This window comes from Phoca vitulina, unplaced genomic scaffold, assembly GCF_004348235.1.
Source record: "Phoca vitulina isolate PV1807 unplaced genomic scaffold, GSC_HSeal_1.0 scaffold88, whole genome shotgun sequence".
Classification (NCBI taxonomy): Eukaryota; Metazoa; Chordata; class Mammalia; order Carnivora; family Phocidae; genus Phoca; species Phoca vitulina.
In genome coordinates, this window is record NW_022589791.1 from 2,818,303 (window position 1) to 2,845,140 (window position 26,838).

The following is a 26,838-nucleotide window of genomic DNA, read 5'->3' on the forward strand; positions in this document are numbered from 1 at the left end:
AAGGAGAGGGAGAGAGAGAATCTAAGCAGACTCCCCAACCGAGCACGGAGCCCAACTGGCGGCTCGATCCCAGGATCCCGAGATCATGATCTGAGCCAAAATCAAAAGTCGATGCTTAACTGACTGAGCCACCCAGGTGCCCCTAAATAGTGTTCTAAGTGTTTTAAATGTGTGCTAATTCATTTAATTCTCACCATAGTCTTGGGATAGATATTTTATGATCAACATATTACAAATGAGGAACTAGGCACACAGAGGTTAAGTAATTTATCTAAGCTCACACAGCTAGTAAATGGTGAAGTTGAAGTTCAAGACAGGCCTTGTGCTCTTAACCACAAATGCCCCAACCTCAGAAATTTCCCCATTCTTTTCTTAAAGTTCCCATTTCAAATGCCAACTTTCAGAAATTAAAACGCACAGTGGAAGAAGCACATATGAAAAACAAATGACAATTTTCAGAAATTAAAACTCACAATGAAATAAGCACGTATGGAATACAGTGTAATATAGTTAATGGGCTGATAAGTAAAGAGCTAATCCTAAGGTTGAGCCTATACTGACAACAAGAAAAATGGAAACTTGATTCAAATGGATTCAAGCTTCAGTGTTCTCAAGGAAAAATTAGCGGCAATGGCTCGTGACTCCCTCTCGTGTGTATGTTGGCTGATGAGAACAGACATTGATGAGAATGCCCGAGAAGAGGGTTGTGAAACACAGGTCGTTATGATTTTCTCTAAATGACCCTTGATTCTCCTAATTTAAATTTGCCTCAAGCTTTGCTGTAAACAATGGCCTTTATAGATTTATAATGTTTCTCTTATTACTTGTACACTAGCAGTAAAATACTAATAAAAAGGGAGATGCCTTTCTTGTACAGAGTATAACTTAACTTAAATCCCAAGTCATTTGTATGATCTCTTTTCTTTGCCAGGTCTTTGTCAGTTGGTTCTGTGTGCTGACATTCCAAATCTGAGTGGATGCCCAATAACCAACTCTTCAAGGGTCATTTGAAAAACAATTTTAGGGTACAAACTAAAATTTATTTCAGTGTAGTCTTAAATTGCCAAAGTGGCTTTTAGAAATTATAATAAAACACTACCGCTCTACATAACTGCAGAATAAAAACATCTTTGAAGAACTTGACATTTTAAGACTTTGGCTGGCCAAAGAAATAAGAATGCTAAAACTGAATTCATTCCAATTATTCCTCACTGGAAGGTAGTTACTTGCCAGAAAATTATTTCAGTCTATTTCCATTACTTACATCAAACTGAAGAAACCTAAATGACAGATGATCTCTACAGCATTGGGGATCATCAGCAAGGCTAAGTACATTAAAATAAGACACTGAGGATGTAGACTAGGACAAAAGAGACTCCCAGAGAAAAACTCATCTGGCAAATATATAAAATTACTGGTCTAATTTTCTCAAACATTTTTTAAACTTTCCCCAAATATTTACCATCAGTAAATTGCATAGTTCTATATGATGTGACTGCCTTGGTAAGAAAGAGCTATTTCTTGACAGAAAAAAAACTCCCTTTATAGTACTTGAAGTTGTTCATAACAAAGTATATACTGAAGGAATCTCTCTGGCTTAGCAATGGCCCTCCAACCCATTCACAGGGAAAAGTCCAACATCTTCCTCACTTCCTAGATCTAGGTTTTCACCAAAACGTGTCAATTTTATCTCCTAAAAAGCCCTTAGATATGTCCGTATCTTCTCATATCCACTGCCAACTACCTGGTGCCAGTTGCTTTGTCATTCTCTGCAGAGACCACTGAATACTCTATTAACTGCTTCCTCTCCTGCTCCTTCTCTAACCAACAGGGCCACAGTCGTGTTTTCACAGTATCAATTAGAATGCACCATCCTAGAATGAAAACCACTGGACGCCACAGCACATCCATGAGGTCTTGCACGGGCTAGCCTCAGCCTGCTCCTCAGTTTCATCCTGCACTCTTCACCCTCACCTTGTGTCCCAGCCACACAAGCCTTCCTTCAGTTTCCTAAACACAGTGTGGCTCTGTTGGCAGAGTCTTACACATGCTGGTTCCCCTTTCCCTGTAATGCTGCTTTTCAAAATGCTGGATAACTTGGACTCATCCTTCAGATCTCAAGGCAGGATCAACTCCTTAGAACTGTCTGACCTAGTCTAGTTCAGAAACTTCTATTAATAACCTCAGTGAACCCTGGACCTTTTTCCTCAGAGCACTTACCATAATTGTAATTTTACTTAGATAATGCCTGGTATCCTCAATACACAAGAAGCTCCAGAAGGCAGTGGTCATATCCCTTTGTGTTCACCTGGTACCCGAAACATCTGGCACAATAACAGAACACCTAGGAGGAGCTCAATTAATATTTATTTACTTGTATTTGTGATAAAATTCACATACCATAAAACTCACGCTTTTAAAGTGTACAATTCGGTGTTTTATAGTATATTCACAAAGTTATACAACCACCACACCATCTAATTCCAGGATATCCCATCAACCTAAAGAGAAACCTCATACCCATTAACAGTCACCCTACCTGCTTGTCCCTGGAAATCATTAATATTTTAATCTCTATAGACTCACCTATTATGAAAATTTCACGTAAGTGGAATCATACAATATGTGGCCTTTTCGTGTCTAACTTCTTTCACTTGGCATACTGTTTTCAAGGTTCATCAATGTTACAGAATGTACCAGTACTTTCATTCCTTTTTGTTGCCAAATAAGAAGCATTTTATGGATATACCACTTTTGTTTAGTTATCGACTGACTGATAGACATTTGGGTTATTTCCACTTCTTGGCCATTATGAATAATGCTGCTATGAACATTTGTGCACAAGTTTTTGTGTGGACATATTCACTTCTCTTGGGTATAAACTTCGGAATGGAACAGGTATATTATCTATATAAGTATAGGCTGGGTCACAGGGTAACTCTATGCTTAATCTTCTGAGGAACAGCCAAACTTTTCCAAAGCAGCTGTCCATTTACATTCCTATCAGTAATATATGAGGTTTCCAATTTCCACATATTCTTACTGAATCTTTTTTTTTTTTGTCCATTTTTTAAATTATGGCCATCCTAATGGGTGTGAAGTGATATATCACTGTGGCTCTAATAACTATGATGTTGAACACCTTGTCAGGTGCTCACTGGCAATTTGTATATCTTCTTTGGAGAAATATCTATTTCTCACTTTAAAATTGGGGTTTCTTTCTTTTATTGCTCATGCTTTTCATGTCAAACTAAGAAACGATGGCCTAATCCAAAGTCATAAAGATTTCAAACTATGTTTTCCTTTCAGAGTTTTATATAGTTTCAGTTTTAGCTCTTACATTTAGACCTTTGATCCATTTTTAGTTAATTTTTGAAGACAGTGTGAGGTACAGGTCCTCTTTCATTCTCTTTCATGAGGATACCCAGTTGCTCCAGGACCACTGGGTGATAAAACTATTCTTTTCCCCACTGAAATGTCTTTACACTCTTGTTGAAAATCAATTTACCATAGATGTAAGGGTTTATTCTGGACTCTCAATCCTATTTCATTGACCTATATGTCTATTCTTTTGTCAGTACCACCCTATCTTGTTTATTGTATCTTTATAGTAAGTTTTGAAATTGAGAAGTGTGAGTTTTCCTTTTTAAGATTGGTTTGGCTATTTTGAGTCCCCTGCATTTCCATATGAATTTTAGGATCAGCACAACTTCTACAAAAAATGGCAACTGGGATTTTCATAGAGATTGCATTGAATCTGTTGATTAATCTGGGTGTATTGCCATCTTAACAATGTTAAGTCTCCAAATTTGAGGGGACTAAGAGGTACAAACTTCCAGCTGTAAAATAAGTAAGTCACAGGGATAAAAAGTACAGCATAGGGAATATGGCCAATAATACTATAAGAAATTTATGGTGACAGATGGTAACTACACTTATCGTGGTGAGCATTTCATAATTACATAATTGTCGAATCACTATGTTGTACAACTGAAACCATATAATATTGTATATCAACCATTCTTCAATTAAAAAACCGAAAGATGTCTTTCAACTTATTTTGTCTTTACTTTCTAACAACGTTTTTAAACTTTAGTGTATAAGTCTTGCATTTCTTTTGTTAAACTTATTGCTAAGTATTTCTTCTTTTTGATGCTATTATAAATGCATCTTTTGTTTTCTTAATTACACTTTTGGAGTGTTCAATGCTAGTGTACATAAATACAATTGATTTTTATACTGATCATGTATCTTTTAGCTTTGCTAAAACTTGTTTATTAATTCTAAGTTTTTTCAGCTGGTTCCTTAAGATTTTCCATATTCAAGATCATACCATCTGCAAATACAGAAAGTTTTACTTATTTTTCGATTTGGATGCCTTCTTACCTCTTTTCGTTGCCTAAATGCCCTTAATAGAAGTGGCAAGAGAACACATCCTTATGTTCATCCTGATCTTAGGAGGAGCTTTCAATCTGTCACTGGTAAGTATGATGTGAGTTGTGGAATTTTTGTAGTTCCTGCCTATTTCTACATTGTTGAGTGTTTTCATCATAAAAGGAACATGGATTTCATCAAATGCTTTTTCTGTCTATCAAATTATGATCACATGGCTTTTCCTTATTTTATTAATGCATTACATTGATTGATTTTCATATATTAAGCCAATCTTGCATTTCTGATAAAATCATCCCACGTGCCTTTGTTTATAATCCTCTTTATAGTTACTAGATTTGGTTTGTTAGTATTTTATTGGCAATTTTTGCATCTGTATTCATAAGGAATACTGGTCTGTAGTTTCCCTGTGTTGTCTTCGTCTGGTTTCAGCATCAGGATATACTGGCCTAATCAAATGAATTGGAAAGTATTTTCTCCTCTTCTAATTTTTAGAAGACTTTGTAAAGCATTAGTATTAATTTTTCTTTATAGCTTTGATAGAATTCACAGGTGAAGCCATCTGGGTTTGGGCTTTTTTTTACTCCGTGGGAACTTTTTTATTATAATTCAATTACTTGTCAGTTCAGATTTTCTATTTCTTTAATTAGTTTTGGTAGTTTTTGTCTTTTGGGAATTTGTCCATTTCATCTAAGTCACCTGATAATATGTTGGCACACAATTATTTCTAGTTTTCCTTTATAGTCCTTTTTTATTTCTGTAAGATCGGTAGTAATGTACCCTCTTTCATTGCTGATCATACTAACTTGAATGTCCTCTCTCTTTTTTCTTGGTCAGTCTAAAGGTTTGTCAGTTTTATTGATCTTTTAAAGAACCAACCTTTGCTTTCATTGATTTTCTCTATTTTTTATTCTCTAATTCTTAAATTTATGCTTTAACCTTTATTTTTTTTTCTTTCTGTTTGCTTTAGTTTGTTTTTCTTTTTCCAGGTTTTTAAAGTGGAAGGCTCAGTTATTGATTTGCAATCTTTTTTTAAAAACATAGATATTTATAGCTACACATTTCCCTCTAAACACTGCTTTCTCAAGCTGCATCCTATAAATTTGATATGTTGTATTTTAGGTTAATTTATATCAAGGTATTTTCTAATTTCCCTTGTGATTTCTTCTTTGACCCACTGGCTATTTAGGAATGTACTGTCTAATTTCCACATATTTGTGTGTTTCCCAAATATCCTTCTGTTACTTATTTCTAATTATATTCCATTGTGGTCAGGGAACATACTTTGTATGATTTCCATCCTTTTTACATTCCCTGAGGCTTGTTTTATAGCCTAATGGACAGATAGTCTATCCTGGAGAATGATCCATATACATTGAAAAGAATGTGTAGTCTGCTCTTGTTGAGTGGAGTGTTCTATACATGTCTTCTATACGTGTTGGAATGGAACCCACGCTCTTCTGATGTATTTAAGAGGATGCTCATCTTTTTAAGTATACATCATTCCATTTCATATTACCCTAATGGTAAAAAGTATGCACAATAAAGTTCTCAGTTTGGATATGCTCTTAAACACACCTGTTCTAAAAAACTTTAAGGACAGCAAAGCAGGAAAAAAAATGTAACTGTTCTATGTTTCCTAATTAATTTCATATCTATCTCATGGGTGCAAATAAAGGATTGCAAAACACCCTGTAAATAAAAAAATTAATATGGAGTGCACAGTGAAATGTGAAAATGTTACTTCAAACAATTAGTACTAAAATTTAGTTTGCCCAAGCACTTTCTAAAAGAAAGATCCTATCATTTGATATAACCAAAATAAATTTTGTGATTAAGAAACTTCATTTATGAAACCGCTACTCTGGGAATTCATATGCATTAAAGATTATTTTAAAGTAGGCCTTATAAGGCAAGTCTGAAAACTGTGACAACTACATCAATGTGCACAAATTATATAATGTTTTTATTATGTGATGTCTCAAAATGTCTAGAAAATAAAACTTGACTTTCTTCAAATTCTTAGAAAAGATAATTGAATTTTCAAACTTAGGAGAAAAACACAAAGCAACATTTGTATATCATGGCCACATCTACATTTCTTGAAAAAAACACACAGTATTGGGATCTTAAGCAAAATTACAAAGATATTTGCCCTATTCTATTATATAATACAAAAGCTTACACTTCAGTAAAGTACTAAAAGATTCCTCCAAGTATACATACACAAATATAACTTAATGACTACTAAATTAAAGTTACAAATCCAAAGATATGCTTAACTTTTGATTCTGATTATTATGTAATGAACACTCAGCACCTCACACTTACTATCCATGAGTTGCTACTAAATCATTGCCATCTTTATCTTTACTTGGTAACAGAAAAATCAGACTCCAAAAGTACATAAAAATCTTTAATTGAGAGCTCATGGTTCTGCACTGACATTTTATATTTAAAAAAAAAAAATAGAACCCAAAGTCCAAACCTAATACCTGAAATGATAAATGTCACAAAATAACTTTTCCTTTAATTTTCTTTTCCTACTCCTTATTTCTACTCACTCTTCTTCACTTTCACCCTGCATCTAGCCTTACATCACATATCCTCTTATTGAAAGTAATAAAAACACTTTTCTTCCTTTTTAAAAAAAGACATTTATTTATTTATTTTTTTAGAGACAGAGAGAGAGAGCACAGCAGGATGGGCAGAGGGGGAAGGAAAGGGAGAGAGAGAATCTTAAGCAGGCTCCAAACTGAGCATGGAGCCTAACATGGGCTCCATCCCATGATCCTGAAATCATGACCTAAGCTGAAACCAAGAGTCGAATGCTTAACCAACTGAACAACCCAGGTGTCCCCCAAACACTTTTCTTCTTAATACTGCATGTTGAATCATTTTCTAACTTGTAGGAGGTAGTGTTAATGATACGAGGGTGCTTTCCATCCCAAATTAATGACACTGACTGTATGATATAACAAGTGAAAAAAAATTAAGTACGGCAAAGATATTTTTTTTTTTTTTAAGATTTTATTTATTTATTTGACAGAGAGAGAGACAGCGAGAGAGGGAACACAAGCAGGGGGAGTGGGAGAGGGAGAAGCAGGCTTCCCGCCAAGCAGGGAGTCCTATGCGGGGCTCGATCCCAGGACCCTGGGATCATGACCTGAGCTGAAGGCAGACGCTTAACGACTGAGCCATCCAGGCGCCCCAAGTACGGCAAAGGTATTATAGAAGGAGCTGTGGCTTATGCAGTCACAGTAACCATCACAGACCACAGGCCTGATTCTAATAATACATTTGCCATGCTGTTACATCATGCCTTCTTCCAATTTTGACAGCCACAGCACAATACATCCACACAACTATGGTGCATATAAAAGGCAGTGATAACAACAGGGATGCAAAGAGATTTTTGAAACTGTCTTCATGACCAAAATAAAGGTAATGGCAGGCACACTTATTCACAGTGTGCCTGGCTGGATCTTCTTTCACATTAGTTCTTGAGGCTCCATAGGTTCAACTAAGCACTTCTGGAGAAGCAAGGTCCTGAAACGCTCTGTATTCTACCCACGCCTGGGACACACTGGATGCAGAAAGACTTAAGGCCTTCCTAGGACATGCTTACCAGGAGCAAGAGTGGGAAAGAAGACTCAGCTGAGGCTACAGGCACAGGAAAGAGGAAAGGTCATATTTAAAGTGGTTACAGAGAGCAGGCAGCATGAATCTCTAGAGAGAAAGATGAAGAACATTAGTGTTAATGAAGGCAAGAGCTGATGGGTGCTTAGGAAGAGACAAGAGGACTATGCTTCAGCAAATGCCCAGATTCCTCTAGTTCTCCAGTAGGCATCTAGAAGAGTCTGGTAATGTCCAAACATCCTTTTCTGCCCATTCAAGAAGAAGCCTCCTACAAACACAGGTGGGAAAAGAGGCAAAAAAACAGTAGCAAGCACTTCCAAATCTGATCAGACTGCAAAGAAAAAAAGAATCTATTCACTATGAAAAACTCTCAGCAGGGGTTTGGTAGCATGTTGGATGGAAAATCATACCTTAAAAAGAAGCAGAGATTAACTTTATCTTTTAGTAACTAATACAGCACTCCTCTTTGAAAATCATTGGTTTAAACAAAGTCTTTAGTTGTGCTTTTATAAAATATACTTAGCTCTACAGAAATACATTATCCTTTCACCCAGAGTATTCTTGATAAAAATGATAAAATATATATATAATTTTAGGGGTGCCTGGATGACTCAGTCGGTTAGGCGGCCAACTCTTGGTTTCAGCTCAGGTCATAATCTCAGGGTCATGAGATGGAGCCCTGCATCCGGCTCCACACTCAGTACAGAGTCTGCTTGAGATTCTCTCTCGCTCTCTCCCTCTGCCCCTCCCCCCACTAGTGTGCATGCTCTCTCTCTCTCTAATAAATAAATCTTTATATATATATAATTTTAAAGTATCTTTTAAAGAAATTTTTTGTAAACATTGTTTTTGTTAAGCAAATTCTAAATTAAGAGTTAAAACTGAAGCTATTGTATTCAATATAGCTTTCATATCAAAAATCAAAACTAAAATTTCATATATTCTAGAATTGAAAACATCCAGGGGAATCACTACAAAAAGTTTCAAAATCTTAGAGTAACATGGCTCCAGTAAATAGAAATTTTCATAATTTAAAAAATCTGAACTAAGGAACAAATACAATACATCAATTATGATTCATACTTCTCAGCTACATTACATAAATATAAAGTTTAATTGGGTAAGAGAAAGTAATTCTCTTGGCAGGTCAAAAAGGTGGGAGTCACTGTTATTTCAAATAAGAACATTTATCTATTTAAGATTTTTTTTTTTTTTAATTTATTTGAGAGAGAATGAGATAGAGAGAGAACACGAGCAGGGGGAGGGTCAGAGGGAGAAGCAGACTCCCCGCTGAGCAGGGAGCCTGATGCGGGACTCGATCCTGGGACTCCAGGATCATGACCTGAGCCGAAGGCAGTCGCTTAACCACATGAGCCACCCAGGCGCCCCAACATTTATCTACTTAGTAAAGGTTTGCAAAAAAGTATAAAATTTTATTAAAAATCCCTGATCAAATAAAATGTGTCCCACAGTATCATTAGAGCTGCAATGTCCAGCACTTTTTTACTATTTATTTAGTGAATTCCTCTGGGTTATACACAGTGCACAGCTTGCTTAGATATATATGGGTTCTGCCCTTAAAAAGCTAGTTAAAGTCTTGCTGGTGAAAAAAAGGTCTTGTAGAATAAATAAAATGTATGATAACATGTGAATCACCAGAAAATTCTTTCAATGAAAGAATTTAAATCACCACAAATGTTTTTTTCAGTTCTGAGGCATAATTGACAAAATTGCAAGATATTTAAAGTATACAAAGTAATGATTGATACATGTGTACATTGTGAAAGGATCCCCCCATCAAATCAATTAACACATCATCACCTCATACATGTAAGTCCCACCCCCCTTTTTTGGGGAGAACATTTAAGTTCTACTCGCTCAGCAAATTTCAGAATGATACACCATAGTCACCATGTCATACATTAGATCCTCAGACCTCATCTATTTTACAACTGAAAGTTTGTACCCTTTTACCAACCTCTCCCTATTTTCCAGACACCCCAACCCCTGGCAGCCACTTTTCTACTTTCAACTTTGTCTATCAGTTCAACTTTTTTTTCTTCAGATTCCACGTTTGTCTTTCTCTCTCTGGCTTATTTCACTTAGCATAATGCTCTCCAGATCTATCCATCCATTTGTTGCCACAAATGACAGGATTTCCTATACGTGTATATGTATACATATATTTTCTCCAATCTTGCCAGTTTTTATAAAATGACTTATTTGTAGGACACAGAATTATCTTTTTTTCCTACTGGAAATACATCTTCAGTATACAGGTAGCAATTCATCTGGTCTTGGTATTACAAGACAGAGACAAATCCAATCTAAATGACTAAAAGGACACTAAAAACTTACCTATAACTTTAAATAATAGGTTAATTGTAACATTTAAAAAAACTTGTCAACTGATATTTTAATTACCTATCATTTTATGTGGATATATGTGAAAGCTAAAAATCAAAGTAGATTTTGATGAAATACCACTCAACAATAAAAAACAAACTACTGATGCACGCAATTAGATGAATATTAAGGGAGTTATGCTAAATAAAAAAATTACTCCCAAAAGATTATATACTCTAAGATTCCATTTATATAACATTATTGAAATGAAAAAAAATTATAGAAATAGAGAACAAATTAGTGGTTGCCAGGGGTTAGGGATGGGAAGATGGGGTAGGTGAGCGTGGTTATAAAGGGGCAACATAAAGAATCCTTGTGATGGGGAACTGTTCTCTTCTTGACTATGGTAGATAAAGGAAGCTACTCAAGTGATAACAAGTTCATAGAAACTAAATATATACATATGCAAATGAGTTCAAATAAAACTAGGGAAATCTGAGTAAGACCTGAACTGTATCAATGTATCATCTGGATGGTATTCTAGATGTTAACATTTTGGGGAAAATGTGTAAAGATTACACTGGGTGCCTATTATTTCTTATAACTACACGGGAATTTAAAATCATCCCAAACTTAAAAGTTTAATAAAAAAAATAGCTTCAAGGTGCTCAGAGCACATTCTCAAAGACAGTTATTGAATTGCCTATCCATGACTACAGAATTCCAGTTTCTTAAAGTAATCTTCCTCCAGTTTATCTACATTCCTTCCACTTTAGTTGGTGTCAGCCCATGAAGAAAGGCAGATTTTGGCAGACAAAGGGAGAAGTGTCTTGAGGTTGTAAAGAACTCAATAAAAACATATTAATATTTTAAAAAGTAGATCTTGAAATGTACTTGAAAGTTTGAGATCATAATGACATAAACAAGTATTTATGACCTAAAAAGATCTGCCTCCTTTGGTACTTTGAAGTATTAAAAAAAAATCACATAGAATTAAATTACAAAGCTAACACACTTGTTTATGCAGCTGGTCTTTTTTAAAACTGAGGAACTTTAAACCTACAATTCTAATAGGCTTACTGGTGACACCCCAATCCTTTGAAAAATAAATGAAATATCATAAATCATCTGACGGTTCTTAAGCTTAGATTTTTATCATCACTCAGATGCTTTAAAAATAAAAAGCAATATGAAAGGCTAGGATCTTGTTTTGTGCCTTATAAAGTTTAAGACAGAAAATAAATCATACTATTAAACGTCATTTAGAACCCTAACTTCAATACTTAGGATTCAATTGGCGTAATATTCTTGGTCATTCCTATGAGAATTCATGCAAGTAGAGTAGCTTTTCTTACAAAATATTTCAGAACTCTGGCACTTCCTGTGATAAATGAAGCAATAAGGCTTTGGAATTGCAATTGGGTATATTTAAGTACTTCATATAGGCAACCAGACTGTCATCCTGCTGGATATGTAGCACTATGAATTTATTATTTGGCATCCAAAGGAATGTTTAAATACTTATAAAGAGTAAAGGGTTGGGGTAAGCCCTTTTAATTTCAAGCTACAAATTCAGGACCATATTAGAGCTACAGAGTTCAACCTTTATTTTCTGACAAGTTTATGTAATGAAAAATATTCACGGATTTTGCAGGAAATGTTGAAATGAAAAATCTATAAATACCTCAAAAATGTTTAAGATTCAACAAAAGAACAGTAAGATCTACGTGTTAGCCACAGCATCCTGAGAATTTTTATCATGGCTAAGTTTCAAGAAAATAAATTATGGGACACATTCTCCATGACCTGATTGTAAGGTACCTTTATGATTGGTCAATGATCAATTCAACCGACATTGCAATTCATAAAAGTATGCCTTCAGAAGTCCCCTGGAGTAGCATTAGGGGAGTGAGGTCAAAGCTGGACCTATATAAGACTGTCATCATTTCAGATCTCAGTGGTTTTTAAATTCATTTTTAAGATACAGCTACCAAAGTGGTAGCCTCCAAATAAGGGTTTAACTAATGTCACATTCCTATCAGGCTGTGCACAGGCATTTGATACACATTTTAATAAATGGTTAACTTCTGAAATTTTGCATATCATTGCTAATGAAAAATTACTTAATTTTAAAATGTATCTTTTTTTCTCATGAAATTATCAAATATTCAATATATCAAAGAATATTTTAACATGTGTAAGTTATAAAGAAAAATAATAAACACTCTTCCCACTAGCCATTTTAGGTAATAAAACCTTACTAGTAACTTTGAAGTTGCCTTTATGTGCTTTTTCATTCCAATTCCAATCCTCCTTGCCATGCCTTCTTCCCCTACACTGAATTTGTTTTCTTTGCTTTCCTTTATAAGAAATGTATCCCTAATCAACACAGTATGCAATTTTTCAAGATTTTGGATGAAATTATATTGGTTGGAATCATATTGGGAGTATTCTTATATGTTCATGAGATTCATCCATGATGGTATGTTTGAATATAGCACAATTTATGCCTTCTCCTGTTGATGGATCTCTCCGTTCTTTTCAGTTTTCTGAAATACTGTCATATGTTTCTCTGTGTACATCCACAAGAGTTTCTATGCCTCAACATGGAATCGTTTGGTTGGCATATGCACGAGTAATTAGATAATGACAAATTGCTTTATATGGTTGATCCAATTTACACTACCACTACCAAGGGTGAGAGAGGTCAGGATACTCCCCTTGCCAACACTTTTGCCTATCTGGTGGATATAAAATAGTATCTCCTTGCGATGTTTTTAAAGCTCTTTTTTTCTTTCTTTTGAAGTAAAATTTACATAAAATAAAATGCACGAATCTTAAGTGTACTATTCCATGAGTTTTTACAAATGCATTTACCTTTGTAACCCAAACCATTACCATCACCTCAAAGAAAGTTCCTTCATAATCCTTCCCAGTCAATTCCTGCCCATTCCCTAGACAAAACTACTCTACTCTTTTCCCTCCTAAAAGTTGCTTGTACTAGAACTTCATAAAAATGTAATATTGTACGTATGTATTCTTTTGTGTAAGACTTCTTTCAGCTAGTATGAGATTCATCCATGTTGTTGTAGGTATCAGTATTCTGTTTCAATTTATTGCTGAGTAGTATTACCTGACCCCCAAAGTCATGAACATAGTCTGATTTTTTCCCCCCAAAACCTTATGGTTGCAGCTTTTACATTTAGTAATATAATCCATCTCAAATTAACTTCTGTGCTTGATGGAATATAGGAATTGATATTGATATATATATATTTTTTCCCATATGGATATCCAGTTGTTCCAGCAGTATGTATTGAAAAACTTTCCTTTCTCCTTGGGTTGCTTTGAATCTTTGTTTGAAATCAAATGACAAAATAACTGTGGGTCTATTCTGGCTTCTCTGTTCAGTTGCATTTATCTTTTTGTTGATCCTTACAGCAGCACCACACTGTTTTGGTTATTGTAGTGTATGGTCATGTTATGAGGTCAAGGCCTCCAGCCATGATTTTATGATTGTTTTGGAAATTCTCAACTTTTATATTTCCACATAACTTGTAGAATCACCTTGTCAATTTTATTTAAAAAGCCTGTGTGGGGGGAAAAAAAAAACCTGTGTGAATATGGTAGGGATTATGTTCAATCTATAGATCAATTTGAGGATAACTGTCCTTTAATTGAGTCTTCCAATCCATGAATAAGTCATGTCTCTTCATTTATGCACGTATTCTTTAATTTTTTCAGTAATGTTTTACTGTTTCCAATGCAGAGATTCTACAGGTCTTTTGTTTAATGTATTCTTTTTTTTTTTTTTTTAAGATTTTATTTATTCATTTGAGAGAGAGAGAACACAAACAGGGAGGAAAGGCAGAGGGAGAGGGAGAAGCAGACTCCCCACTGAGCAGGGAGCCTGATGGGGGCTCAAATCCAGGACTCTGAAATCACGATCCAAGCCGAAGGCAGATGCTCAACCAACTGAGCCACCCCCGCACCCTATTTAATGTATTCTTAAACATTGAATAATTTTATTAAAAATGGGAAATAGGATTATTATTGATAATCTCAATTCAAAAATACTCATTACTTATTAGGGCTGCTCCATCATATACTCTCTCTTTGGAAATATTAAATACATCAAATTCTGAGCAATTTTGTCTAATAGTACATAGTACATTCTGTATAGTAAGACAAGAATTTCTAAAAATGGGACAAGAACTCTACAACTTGGCAGTAAAATAAAGAAGTGGATATAGTCCAAGAGCATACATGCTGGGAATAGGGTCAGAAAATTTCTTTAATCCGCTCTCACTTGAAGTAAATTCTATGATGGGTCAAGAAGGGGGTTAGATATATGATGACCTCTGTCTAGAGTTGTCTAGAATCTAGATCCTTGAAGCATGGACTCTTTGTTAACTCTTCCAAAGCCAACTCTTTTTTTGACTTCTGGCCCATATAATCATGACAAAGCATTTCAAAGTACTTAGCTTTGAGTTTGAGCAGATCTAACACAGCTCTTTGGTCTCTGCTAAAGACAGGCCTGTATCCATAGGCACTTAAGTTTCCCACTTGGCCTTCTTTCTATTGCAACTTGTTTGTTTCACTTCTTCCACTTCACTATTCCCCACAACTATTCCTTCACTATTCAACAATTCCACACATCACCCAGTCATTATCATGATAAGGTCCTCCTTAATCCTCATCACCTACTTAACCCATCCCCCATCCTCCTCCCCACCAGTAACCATCAGTTTGTTCTCTATAACTAAGAGTCTGTTTCTTGGTCTCTCTCTCTCTAAGATTTATTTATTTATTTATTTGAGAGAGAGAGAGCATGAGTGGGAAGAGCAGAGGGAGAGGGAGAATCTCAAGCAGACTCCACGTTGAGCACGGAGCCTGATGTCGGGCTCAATCTTATGACCCTGAGATCATGATCTGAGTGAAACCAAGAGTCAGACGCTTAACCAACTGTACCACCCAGGCACCCCCCCCCCTTTTTTCCCTTTGTTTTTTGTTTCTTAAATTTCACATGAGTAAAATCATATGGTGTTTATCTTTCTCTGAGTTATTTTGCTTAGCATTATACTCTCTACCTCCACCCATGTTGCTACAAATGGCAAGATTTCATTTCCTTTGATGGCTGAATAATATTCCATTATACATATACTCCACGTCTTCTTTATCCATTTATCTATCAGTGGACACTTGGGTTGCTTCTGTAATTTGGTTCCTGTAACCAATGCTGCTATAAATATACAGGTACATGTACCCCTTAGAATTAGTGTTTTGTATTCTTTGGGTAAATACCTACTAGTGTGATTACTGGATTGTAGGGTAGTTCTATTTTTAACTTTTTGATGAATCTCCATACTGTTCTCCACAGTGGCTACACCAGTTTGCATTCCCATCAACAATGCACAAGGGTTCCTTTTTCTTCACATCTTTGCCAACACCTGTTGTTTTTTGTGTTGTTGATTTTAACCATTCTGACAGGTTTGAGGTGATATCTCACTGTAGTTTTGATTTGCATTTCCATGATGGTAAGTAATGATGAACATCCTTTCATGTACCTGTCTGTTCATGCCTTCTGCCCATTTTTAAATTGGATTATTTGGTTTTTGGGTGTTGAGCTGTATCAGTTCTTTATTATGTTTTAGATACTAACCCTTCATTGAATATGTCATTTGCAAATATCTTCTCCCATTCTGTAGGTTGCCTTTTACTTTTGGTGACTGTTCCCTTCAATGTGTAGAAGCTTTTTATTTTGATGTAGTCCCAATAGTTTATTTTGCTTTTTGTTTCCCTTGCCTCAGGAGACATAGCTAGAAAAAGGTTGCTATGGCTGATGTCAAAGAATTTACTGCCTGTGTTCTCTTCTAGGATTTTTATGGTTTCAGGTCTCACATTTACATCTTCAATCCATTTTGAATTTATTTTTGTGTATGGTATAAGAAAGTGTTTTTTTTTTTTTGCATGTAGCTGTCCAGTTTTCCCAACACCATTTATTAAAGAGACTGTCCTTTTCCCACTGGACATTCTTTCCTGTTTTGTTGAAGACTAATTGACCATATAGTTGTAGGTTTATTTGTGGGTTTTCTATTCTGTTCTATTGATCTAGGTGTCTATTTTTGGCTAGTATCATACTGTTTTATTACATCTTAGTAATATAACTTAAGGTCTGGAATTATGATGCCTCCAGCTTTGCTTTTCTTTTTCAAGACTGCTTTGGCTATTTGGGGTCTTTTGTGGTTCCATACAAATTTTAGGACTGTTTGTTCTAGTTCTGACAAATGTTGTTGGTATTTTAGTAGGGATTACATTAAATATGTAGATTGCTTTGGGTAGTACAGACATTTTAACAATATTTGTTCTTTCACTCCATAAGCATGGAATGTCTTTCCATTTCTTTGTGTCATCTTCAATTTCTTTCATCAATGTTTTATGAGTTGTTCCAGAGTACAGTTCTTTCACCTCTTTGGTTAGGTTTATTCCTAGCTATCTTATTATTTTGGATGAAACTGAAAATGTGATTGTTTTATTAATTTCACTTTCTGCTGCTTCATTATTGGTGTATAGAATTTCTGTACTTTGATTTTGCATCCTGCAGTTTTACTGAATTTGTGTATCAGTTCTAGCACTTTTTTTGTGAAGTCTTTTGGGTTTTCTATATATACTATCATGTCATCTGCAAATTGTGAATGTTTTACTTATTCCTTACCAATATGGATGCTTTTTATTTCTTTCTGCTGTCTGATTGCTGTGGCTAGGACTTCCACTACTATGTTGAATAAAAGTGGTGAAAGTAGCCATCTTTGTCTTCTTCCTGATCTTAGGGGAAAAGCTCTCAGTTTTTCCCCATTGAGGATGATGTTAAATGGGTTTTTCATATATAACCTTTATTATGTTGAAATATGTTCCCCCTAAACCTACTTTGTTGAGGATTTTTACCATGAGTGGAAGTTGTACTTTGTAAAATCCTTTGTCTGCATCTATTAAAATGATCATACGGTTTTTATCCTCTTATTGATGTGATATATCACACTGATTGATTTGCGAATATTAAACCACCCTTACAACCCAAGAATAAATCCCATTTGATCATGGTGAATGATTTTTTTAATGTATTGTTGGATTCAGTTTGTTAGTATTTTTTGAGGATTTTTGCATCTATGTTCATCAGGGATATTGGCCCATAGTTCTCTTTTTTAGTCTTTATCCAGTTTTGGTATTAGGATAATGCTGGCCAATGGAATGAATTTGGAAGTTTTCCTTTCTTTTCTATTTTTTTTTTTTGGAATAGTTTGAGAAGAATAGGTATTAGCTCTTCTTTAAATGTTTAGTAGAATTCACCTGTGAAGGTATCTCGTCCTGGACTTTTGTTTTTTGGGGAGTTTTTTGATTACTGATTCAATTTCTTTGGTGGTTAGCAGTCTGTTCAAATTTTCTATTTCTTCCTGGTTCAGTTTTGGTAGTTTATATGTTTCTAGGAATTTATCCATTTCTTCTAGGTTGTCCAATTTGTTGGCATATAGTTTTTCATAATATTCTCTTATAACTGTATTTCTGTGGTATTGGTTGTTATTTCTCCTCTCTCATCGGTGTTTTTATTTCAGTCCTTTCTCTCTTGTTCTTGATAAGACTGGTTAGAGGTTTATCAATTTTATTGATTATTTTCAAAGAACCAGCTCCTGGTTTCATTGATCCATTCTATTGTATTTTTTTAGTTTCTATATCATTTATTTCTCTCTAATCTTTATTATTTCCTTTTTTCTGCTGGTTTTAGGCTTTGTTTGTTGTTCTACTTCTAGCTCCAAATGTCTAAAGTTAGGTTATTTGAGATTTTTCTTGCTTCTTGAAGTAGGACTATATTGGCATAAACTTCCTTTCAGAACTGCTTTTGCTGCATCCCAAAGGTTTTAGACCATTAGACAATGTGGGGTCTATGCACCAGGGCAGCTGGGGGCACAAGGCTGGACACAGTGCAGCAGTTGGGTACAGCGTGTACCAGCAGCTGTGCACTCAGCAGCTGCGCAGGCTGTGCGCAGGGCTTTAACAAAATTTGCCCTGAGTCCAGGGCCAAGGCTAGCAGGCTTAGAGTGGGTGAGTCCTCAGGAGAACTCATGGGCATGGCCCACCGCTAGCAGGTTAGGGAGCTAGTGTCTGTGCAGTGCTGCCTCCTGCAGGTGGCTCTGTTTATGCTGGGGGATCGGGGAGGAAAATGGCACCTGCCAGCTCCCTTGTTTTTAGAGAAGTCCCCCAACATGCTCTGAAATCAGTATAAAAGGATCTGTCTCCTGTTTGCCCCTGGTTTTGTGCAGGCTGCTGTCTTGTTAAGGGTGGAGACCCAGCTATCACTCACCCTCTTGGATCACCCACTAAGTCCACTGATTTTAAAGTTCCAGGCTCCAAGTCCCACTGGTTTTACAAACTCCAATTCAGCCTCTCTGGTTTTTAAAGCCAAACGCAATGGGGATTAGTCTTCCCTTTGTGAGCTCCCTGTTGTAAGAGCCCATTTCTCTGCCGTATCCAAGCACGCAGCTCCCTCCCTCTTGCAGGCAGCCTCCCTCCATCTTTCTAACCTTCCTAACCTTTCAGATTCAGCTTCTTCTCTATATTTAGTTGTGGAGTTTGTTCTGCCAGTCTTCAGATCACTCTCTGGTTTATTGCCTTGGATGTAGATGATACCTAGTTGTGAATGTGGAACAGGGTAATAAGCTCAGGGTTCTCCCACTCTGCTATCTTCTTGGCTTCTCTTTTTTTAAGTCTTTTCTCCATATGCTTTTCCTTAACTTTCTTCATATACTCTTCTTAGTCACATTTGTCCTCTTCCTAAAGCCTTTCTTCTGCTTTATTAAGGTTGCTACTGGCATAACCCTCTTCCTTGGTATCTTTCACAATACATTTCTACATTGGTGGTCACTGGTGAGCCAACTTCCCTTCATTAGTAAACATTATTTTCTTATTCACTTAAAGTGTTTTCATTACTTTGTTTCTGTGATTTCTTTGATTTTCTTTGCCTCATCAGTATTAGGAGGCCTTTTTGTTTTTACCACTTTTTCTTCCAGTTTCCCCCTCATCTGCCTCTCTTCCTCCTCTTCCCTTTATTATTAATACCACTGGCCAGCCTGTACTCTTCCTCTGCTTCTGGTCTCTTCCTACCTGCCTGAAGGATGGACATTTTCTCACTGAAATAAGCTCTAAATTCTACTTAGTCATTGGTAAGAGACAGAGCCCTAGGCTCATTAATAATTCTTTAGTTAGTTCTTTCTACATTTTCTGAAGAAATCTTATCCATGGTGTCACAGCAAGACCACACTTTTGGGTAAAGGTAACTTATTCAAATCAAATTCTTCTTCATCATTCATCATAACACATGTAGAAACAAAACACCTGTGAGCTCTTTCTTCTAATTGTTCATCTTGGGCTAAAAATGACTCCATTTTGGTGTTTTGTTTTTTTTTCTTCTAGATATCCGTAAGTTTTTCTGGATTTTTATTTCCTACATAGGCACTTTCTTCTCAAGAAGTTTCTATACCATCTTTTTTTTTTTTTTTTCTGGGAGAAGCAAAATTAATAACCCTTCATCATTTATTTGGCAGGTCTATCTGCTCTGTAAATATGAATTGGCAGCCTCCAGACAATCAAACCAAAGAACCCAATTTATGGCCTGGATATTCAACACTCTGGCTGAAGTATGAGAAGCAAAGAGCACTGTTGGCTCTCTTGTAGATAAACTTATTGCAGTCTTCCATTTTTCTTATCTGTTGCTGTCAGCCATAGAAGTCAAGAATAGAAATAACAGAGTATATAGGCAGTAGAAAACCTGGTTTAGACACTGATCTTTTTACAACTGAAAAAATATATATAACATACTTCTTCAGATGGCTTTTCAAAAAGGAATGTAGGATACTCATTTCTTTACCACAGCTCACGAACTATGTAATTTTGTTCCAAATTGACAGGGGTGGTGTATTTTTTATTTTCTCACCAACCCAAACATATTCAGACTTTTTCTAACTTAAACATACAAGGTCTTTTACAGATTTGATTTGTTTTGCCTAGAAAAAAGTAAAGTAAATGTTTCTGGGCAAGATTTTTGATAAATAGCACTCATAGCACAGTTATCAGCAAAGTCGATGCCCAAGGTTCTACTTCATCATGAACTCATCTTTGGAGATTGGTATCATGTAAACTTACTGGTTCATCCTTACGTTTAAGAAGTCAAACTGGCAGTAAAACAAGTATACTTATGTGTTGATTTTCTCAAACATCTTGTCTTAGATCCTTCTTATCAATGAGATTGCTGAAAAGTTGTGATTATTTCCTAGTTCTTGGAAAACCCAAAGACTTGAGAAGTAGATCAGTTCTTTCTTACGTATTCTTTTCTTGAAAATCTTTTAAGTACACTCCATTGTATGAAATCTTGCACTGAATGAAATCTGAAGCTAACATAATTTTCCTCCTTATAAATAACTCAACCTATTCACCTGGCTCCCTCCCAAAATCTTTCTTGACTTCTCAAGTCCAGCAACTTTACTATAAAAACCCAGTCACACAGTACGCCCTTCAGATCTTAGGATCTTCAGATTCTAGTTGTTTTATATTTTAGAAAAGTTTAATCTCTAAACATTAATTTTATTGCATTAGGTTGGTTGTCATGTCTGCAATTATACATATCATGGATCTGCTCTGCCTGTCTTCTATATCAGTGGTCTATAAATTGAGGTACGTGAAGACTTTACAAGACATATGTTGGCACAAAGAGTTTTAAGGCAATCAAATTCCAGATCATCAAGGTCCATCTTTTCTACTACTGGTCTTTCGGCAAATATACCTGTAGCTAAAGTATCAAGCCAGCCTCTTTCTCATTTCCTCCTCCCCTCCTTCACAATCACTTTTCCCACTTTACAAAAGAAATGCATACCACTCATTAATCCCAACTAGTGCATTTCCCTGGAATATAAAAACTCTCCAGGATGTCAAACCTGTAAATCCTCCCTTTAATCAAAGCAGTACAATAAGGATTTGTTCATCCCCCATCATGTATACATACAAATAACATATATATTTTATTAAGGAATGAACTATGTGGGCCTACATTAGTATATTTTAAGTTCAGATACATAGTAGAATGAAGTAGTAATGAGGGCATTTTTACTTAAGGACCTTACATCTTCCATACCCTTATTATTGTAAAAGAATCATCTCAACTTTGGAAGACTTTAGTGAACACAAAGCAAAGAAATATTGAAGGCAGCAGTATCTTACTGTATCCAGGCAACGCATAGTAAGGCTCTGTGCCTTATCTATTTATCTATATTAGAATTAGAATTGAGCTGTGTGATGGTTGTCATGGAGACATATATTAACATATTTATTTGAGCTGAAAAATCAAGTTGGACTTTTACCCACAGAGGAAGTCTGATTTGAAAGATAAACTTGAAACTGAAGACTAGCTTTGTCAATTAGATTAAATGACAACCATTTTCCTTAAACTGAGTGATTTACATTTATAGCTGCAAGGTTTTGATAAAAAATACATTTCAGACACATGTTAAGACAAAAATTACTCTAAAAACTCACTGTATATTGGAAAATATGTATTAAAATTTGTAATGTTTCTAAATAACCCTTCCTAAGTATTTTGGATTAAACAAGGTACCTGTAAGCAAAAGAGTAATAAGTTTTAATAGTCTTTTGATAAATCTTAATTAACCCTTTTTGATAAACCTCCCCAAACTGACGAAGTGATAATAAATCCCTCTGCAAGTCAGGTGGTTTCCAATTCTTTGCTTTCTACAAGTGATTGAGCAATTGAGTTGTCAGTAGATAGATCATTATAGTAATTTATAGATCACTTTATGATTTCTGGCACCTAAGTCAGCAGGATGAGACAAGTTAATGAATGATGCACTTCTGGCATATTGTAAACACTAATATTTTAAAACTAAAGGTGTTACATCACTCTTTTTAAATGTGTATTCGACTTGGCTCACTTCTCTCATTTCTACTCTTCTTTTTTTTTTTAAAGTAGGCTCCACACCCAGTGTGGAGCCCAACATGGGGCTTGAACTTACGACCCTGAGATCAAGACCTGAACTGAGATCAAGAGTTGGACACTTAATCAACTGAGCCACTCAGGTAACCCTTACTTCTTCATTTCTAATCTCCATGACCTCACTATTTTTCTATACAATCTCTTTTCTCTTACACTCCTTTCAATTATGTTTTCATTTCTTTGGTAGCTTTGTTTTTTTCTTCAACTTCTTTCCTGAGTTCTGCTTCTAATTTTATAATTAAGTTTACTTATAATTAATTTATAAGTTATAGTTTAGCCATTTCCCATTTTGTGTATGATGTGAGACAGGAATCTAGCATTATTCTCTTTCGAAAATCTGAGCAATCTCTTACCTCAGCACCATACACTGAAAAATCTATCCATCTCTCTCCCCAGTGGTCTACAATACCAGTTTTGTCATAAATCTAAGTTCTGTATATAAATAGATCTGTTTCTGAATTCTCTATTCTTTCCACTGACCAACATGTATATCCTTACACTGGTTTAAATTAGTTCTATATTAAATCACTACATAAGGCAGGAAAAACACTGTTCTTCAGGAGTGTCTTTGCAATTTTTGGACCATCATTTAAAAAAAATTATACCAATATTTTATTGACTGACTTTTTAATATATGTTCTATAGAATTCGTCTAATGTCTTTTTTCACATCTGTGAACATAGTCACATGACATTTTCTTTTTTTTCATTTATTTTTATTAAGTTTTTATTTTAATTCCAGTATAGTTAGCATAGCATTATATTAATTTCAGTTGTACAATATAGTGATTCAACAATTGCATTTATCACCCAGTGCTCATCACAACAAGCGGTCTCCTTAATCCCCACCACCTATCACCTATCATCATCCATCACCCTCTGGTAATCATCAGTTTGTTCTCTATAGCTAAGAGTCTGTTTCTTGCTTTGTCTCTCTCTCTTTTTTTTCCTTTGTTCATTTGTTTTTTTCCTTAAATTCTATATATGAGTGAAATCACGTGGTATTTGTCTCTTATTTCACTTAGAATTATACTCTCTAGCTCCAACCATGTTGTTGCAAATGGCAAGATTTCACACTTCTTATGGCTGAGTAATATTCCACTATATACATATATATACCTGGAGCTAAGGTATATGTATATAGTGAAATATTTTATATACATGTGTATATATACAATATATACAATGGAATATTGTTATATAATATATATAATAATGGAATATTATATATATATATATACACACATATATATGGATGCGTTTTATATATATATATAAAGTGCATCTTCTTTATCCATTTATCTATTGATGTATGCTTCCATAATCTGGCTATCATAAATAATGCTGCAATAAATGTATGGGTGCATATATCCTTGTGAATTAGTGTTTTTGTATTTTTTGGGTAAATACCCAGTAGTGCAATTACTGGATTGTAGGGTAGTTCTATTTTTAACTTTTTGAGGAACCTCCATACTATTTTCCACAGTGGCCGCACCAGTTTGTATTCCCACCAACAGTGCACAAGGGTTCCTTTTTCTTCACATCCCCACCAGCACTTGTTGTTTCTTGTGTTGTTGATTTTAGCCATCCTGACAGGTCTGAGGTAATATCTCATTGTAGTGTTGATTTGCATCATTTCCCTGATAATGAGTGATGGTGAGTATCTTTTCATATGTGTGCAGGACCACTCCTCTTCATATAAATCCAAAATTATAATGTTAGTCTTCACCAAAATAACAACAATAATAACAATAATAATCAGTAGTAGTAGTAGTAGTAGTAGTAGTAGTAATATTAAAACCCCCCAGATCTGTTAGGAATTTGATTCTAAGTGCATTAAGAGAATTAACATCTTTGCAACATTTAGTCTCCCAATATATTAATACAGCATTTCTCTCCATTTAATTGGATCATAGTTAATGTTCAACAGAAGTTTATAACTTTCTCAGTAAAGGTCATAGACGTTGTTAGATTTATCCAAATGTCATTTATATTGTGTTCTATATTTCATTCTATATTGTAAATTGTGTAGTTTTAAAATTACATTTACTATAGTAACTTCACTGTGGAGAAACCTGGCAGACACCACCTTAACCAAGTGGTCCAGGTTAACATTACCAATAATGTTACGTTGTATGATATGATAAAATCATGAGGTCCATTCTACCAAAGACTTCACTACTACTCTTCAAAAGTGTCAGGGCTCTGAAAAGAAAAGAGCAAGGAATAGCTGCAAATTGGGGTAAAGAGATATAGCTACCCAGACTTGATCCTGAAACAGAAAAAGGGTATCAGTAGAAAAACTGAGAAAATCTGAATAAAGGCATAGCGAGGTAACATTATTGTACCAATGTCAATTTCTTAGTTTTGAAAAAAAAAATCCCATGGCCACATGGGATGTTAATAATTTCAGAATACAATGTTCTTAAAATCATATTCTCTGGTTTTTGTTGTCATTTCTGGTCTATAGAAATGTAACTGGCCCACTTATACTGCTTCGGTATCCAAAACCCTTGCTAAACTCTCCAGTTAATTCTAGGAATTCAGCTGTAGAGTTCTGGAAATTTTCTACATAGACAATTACACCAATTTGCCAATTTGTTTTTCTTCCTTTCCATTCCTACACCTTTTCTTTTATGATTGTCTCCCCCCTCCCCCACTGCCCATCTTATTCTGCTGGCTAGCATCTCCGGTAAGATCTCTATTCTAACCTATATTGAATATAAATGGTGGTATCAGGGATCTTTATCTTTTAAGACTTAAATTATCTCCTCTGACATGGCTGTAGCAACATTTTTTTCTAGATATGTCTCCTGTGGCAAGGGAAATATAAGCAAAAATGAATTATTGAGACTATATCAAAATAAAAAACTTCTGCACAGTGAAGGAAACAATCAACAAAAGTAAAAGACAATCTACTAAATGGGAGACGATATTTGCAAATGACATATCCAATAATGGGTTAGCATCCAAAATATATAAAGAACTTACACAACTCAACACTCAAAACCCAAATAACCCAATTAAACAATGGGCAGAAGACATGAACGGACATTTCTCCAAAGAAGATATCCAGATGTAGCTAAGAGACACATGAAAAGATACTCAACATCACTCATTATTGGGGAAATGCAAATCAGAACCACAATTAGGTATCACTTTACACCTGTCATAATAGCTAAACTCAAAAACACAAGAAGTAACACGTGTTGGCAAGGATGTGGAGAAAAAGGGACCCTCGTGCACTGTTGGTGGGAATACAAACTGGTGCAGCCACTGTGGAAAACAGTATGGAGGTTCCTCAAAAAATTAAAAATGGAACTACCCTAAGATCCAGTAATTGCACTACTGGATATTTACCCCAAAAATACAAAAACACTAATTTGAAAGGACACATGTACCCCTATGTTTATTGCAGCATTATTTACAAGAGCCAAGTTATGGAAGTAACCCAAATGTCCATCAATAGGTGAGTGGATAAAGAAGTGACATATCTCACACACACACACATAGACACACAGGAATATTATTCAGCTGTCAAAGGGAATGAAATCTTGCCATTTGCAACAACATGGATGGAGCTAGAGAATATAATGCTAAGCAAAGTCAGTCAGTCAGAGAAACAAATACCATGTGATTTCACTCAGATTTGGAAAGAAGCAAAACAAAGGAATAAAAAGAGAGACAATCCAAGAAACAGACTTTTAGCTATAGAGGACTGATGGTTTCCGGAGGGGAGATGAGTGGGGGAATGGATGAAATAGGTGATGGGGATTAAAGGGTACACTTATCTTGACGAGCACTGAGTCATGTATATAGAATTGTTGAATCACTGTATTGTATACATGAAACATATTAATATAACACTGTATGTTAACCATACTGGAATTAAAATAAAAAACTTTAAAAAAAGACTTATCTCTGTGATGGCCAGAGATAATCTTAATTTCATCAGAATAATCTAAAAAGCAGTTAGTTGCTTTTACTTTGAACATTCCCACAGAGATAGCAATATCATTGTGATTTTTCTTTTTTTGTTTTAAATACTGAAATGTTTTTTCAAAAGGCATGAAAGAGTATAACACAAAGAAAAGGAAGTAACATGAAGACAAAAAAGAAAAGCAATATAAAAGCTGTGCCATTAACCATGTTAACCTGTAGACAATTAACACTGTCCAAACTCTACCTTCCCCCTGTGTCACAGTGTGGAGCTGTCACTGAGAAGTGGCTGCCTAGCCTATATGTAGAGTCGACATTTCCAAACCTTCCCTCGCCCATTATACCAGGTGTGGCCTTGTGCATAGTTTTCCCCAGAAGGATGTCAGTGCAAGTGGCGGACTGTCAGTTCTCAGGTTCAACCTGAACTTTTCAGAAGCACGTGAGGTGTGTTCCTGCTCTTTCCCCAAC

The 26,838-nt window shown here is 35.3% G+C and overlaps 1 protein-coding gene and 1 pseudogene across 4 annotated transcripts in view; both read right to left on the minus strand.

Annotated features, from left to right (window-relative positions):
- ZNF438 (zinc finger protein 438) overlaps positions 1–26,838 on the minus strand; it is a 175,989-nt gene that overhangs the window by 51,580 nt on the left and 97,571 nt on the right. The window lies entirely within an intron of this gene.
- LOC116626503 lies at positions 18,126–22,395 on the minus strand (annotated as a pseudogene). Its single transcript, XR_004298288.1, has one exon. The product of XR_004298288.1 is annotated as a probable ATP-dependent RNA helicase DDX10 (transcript).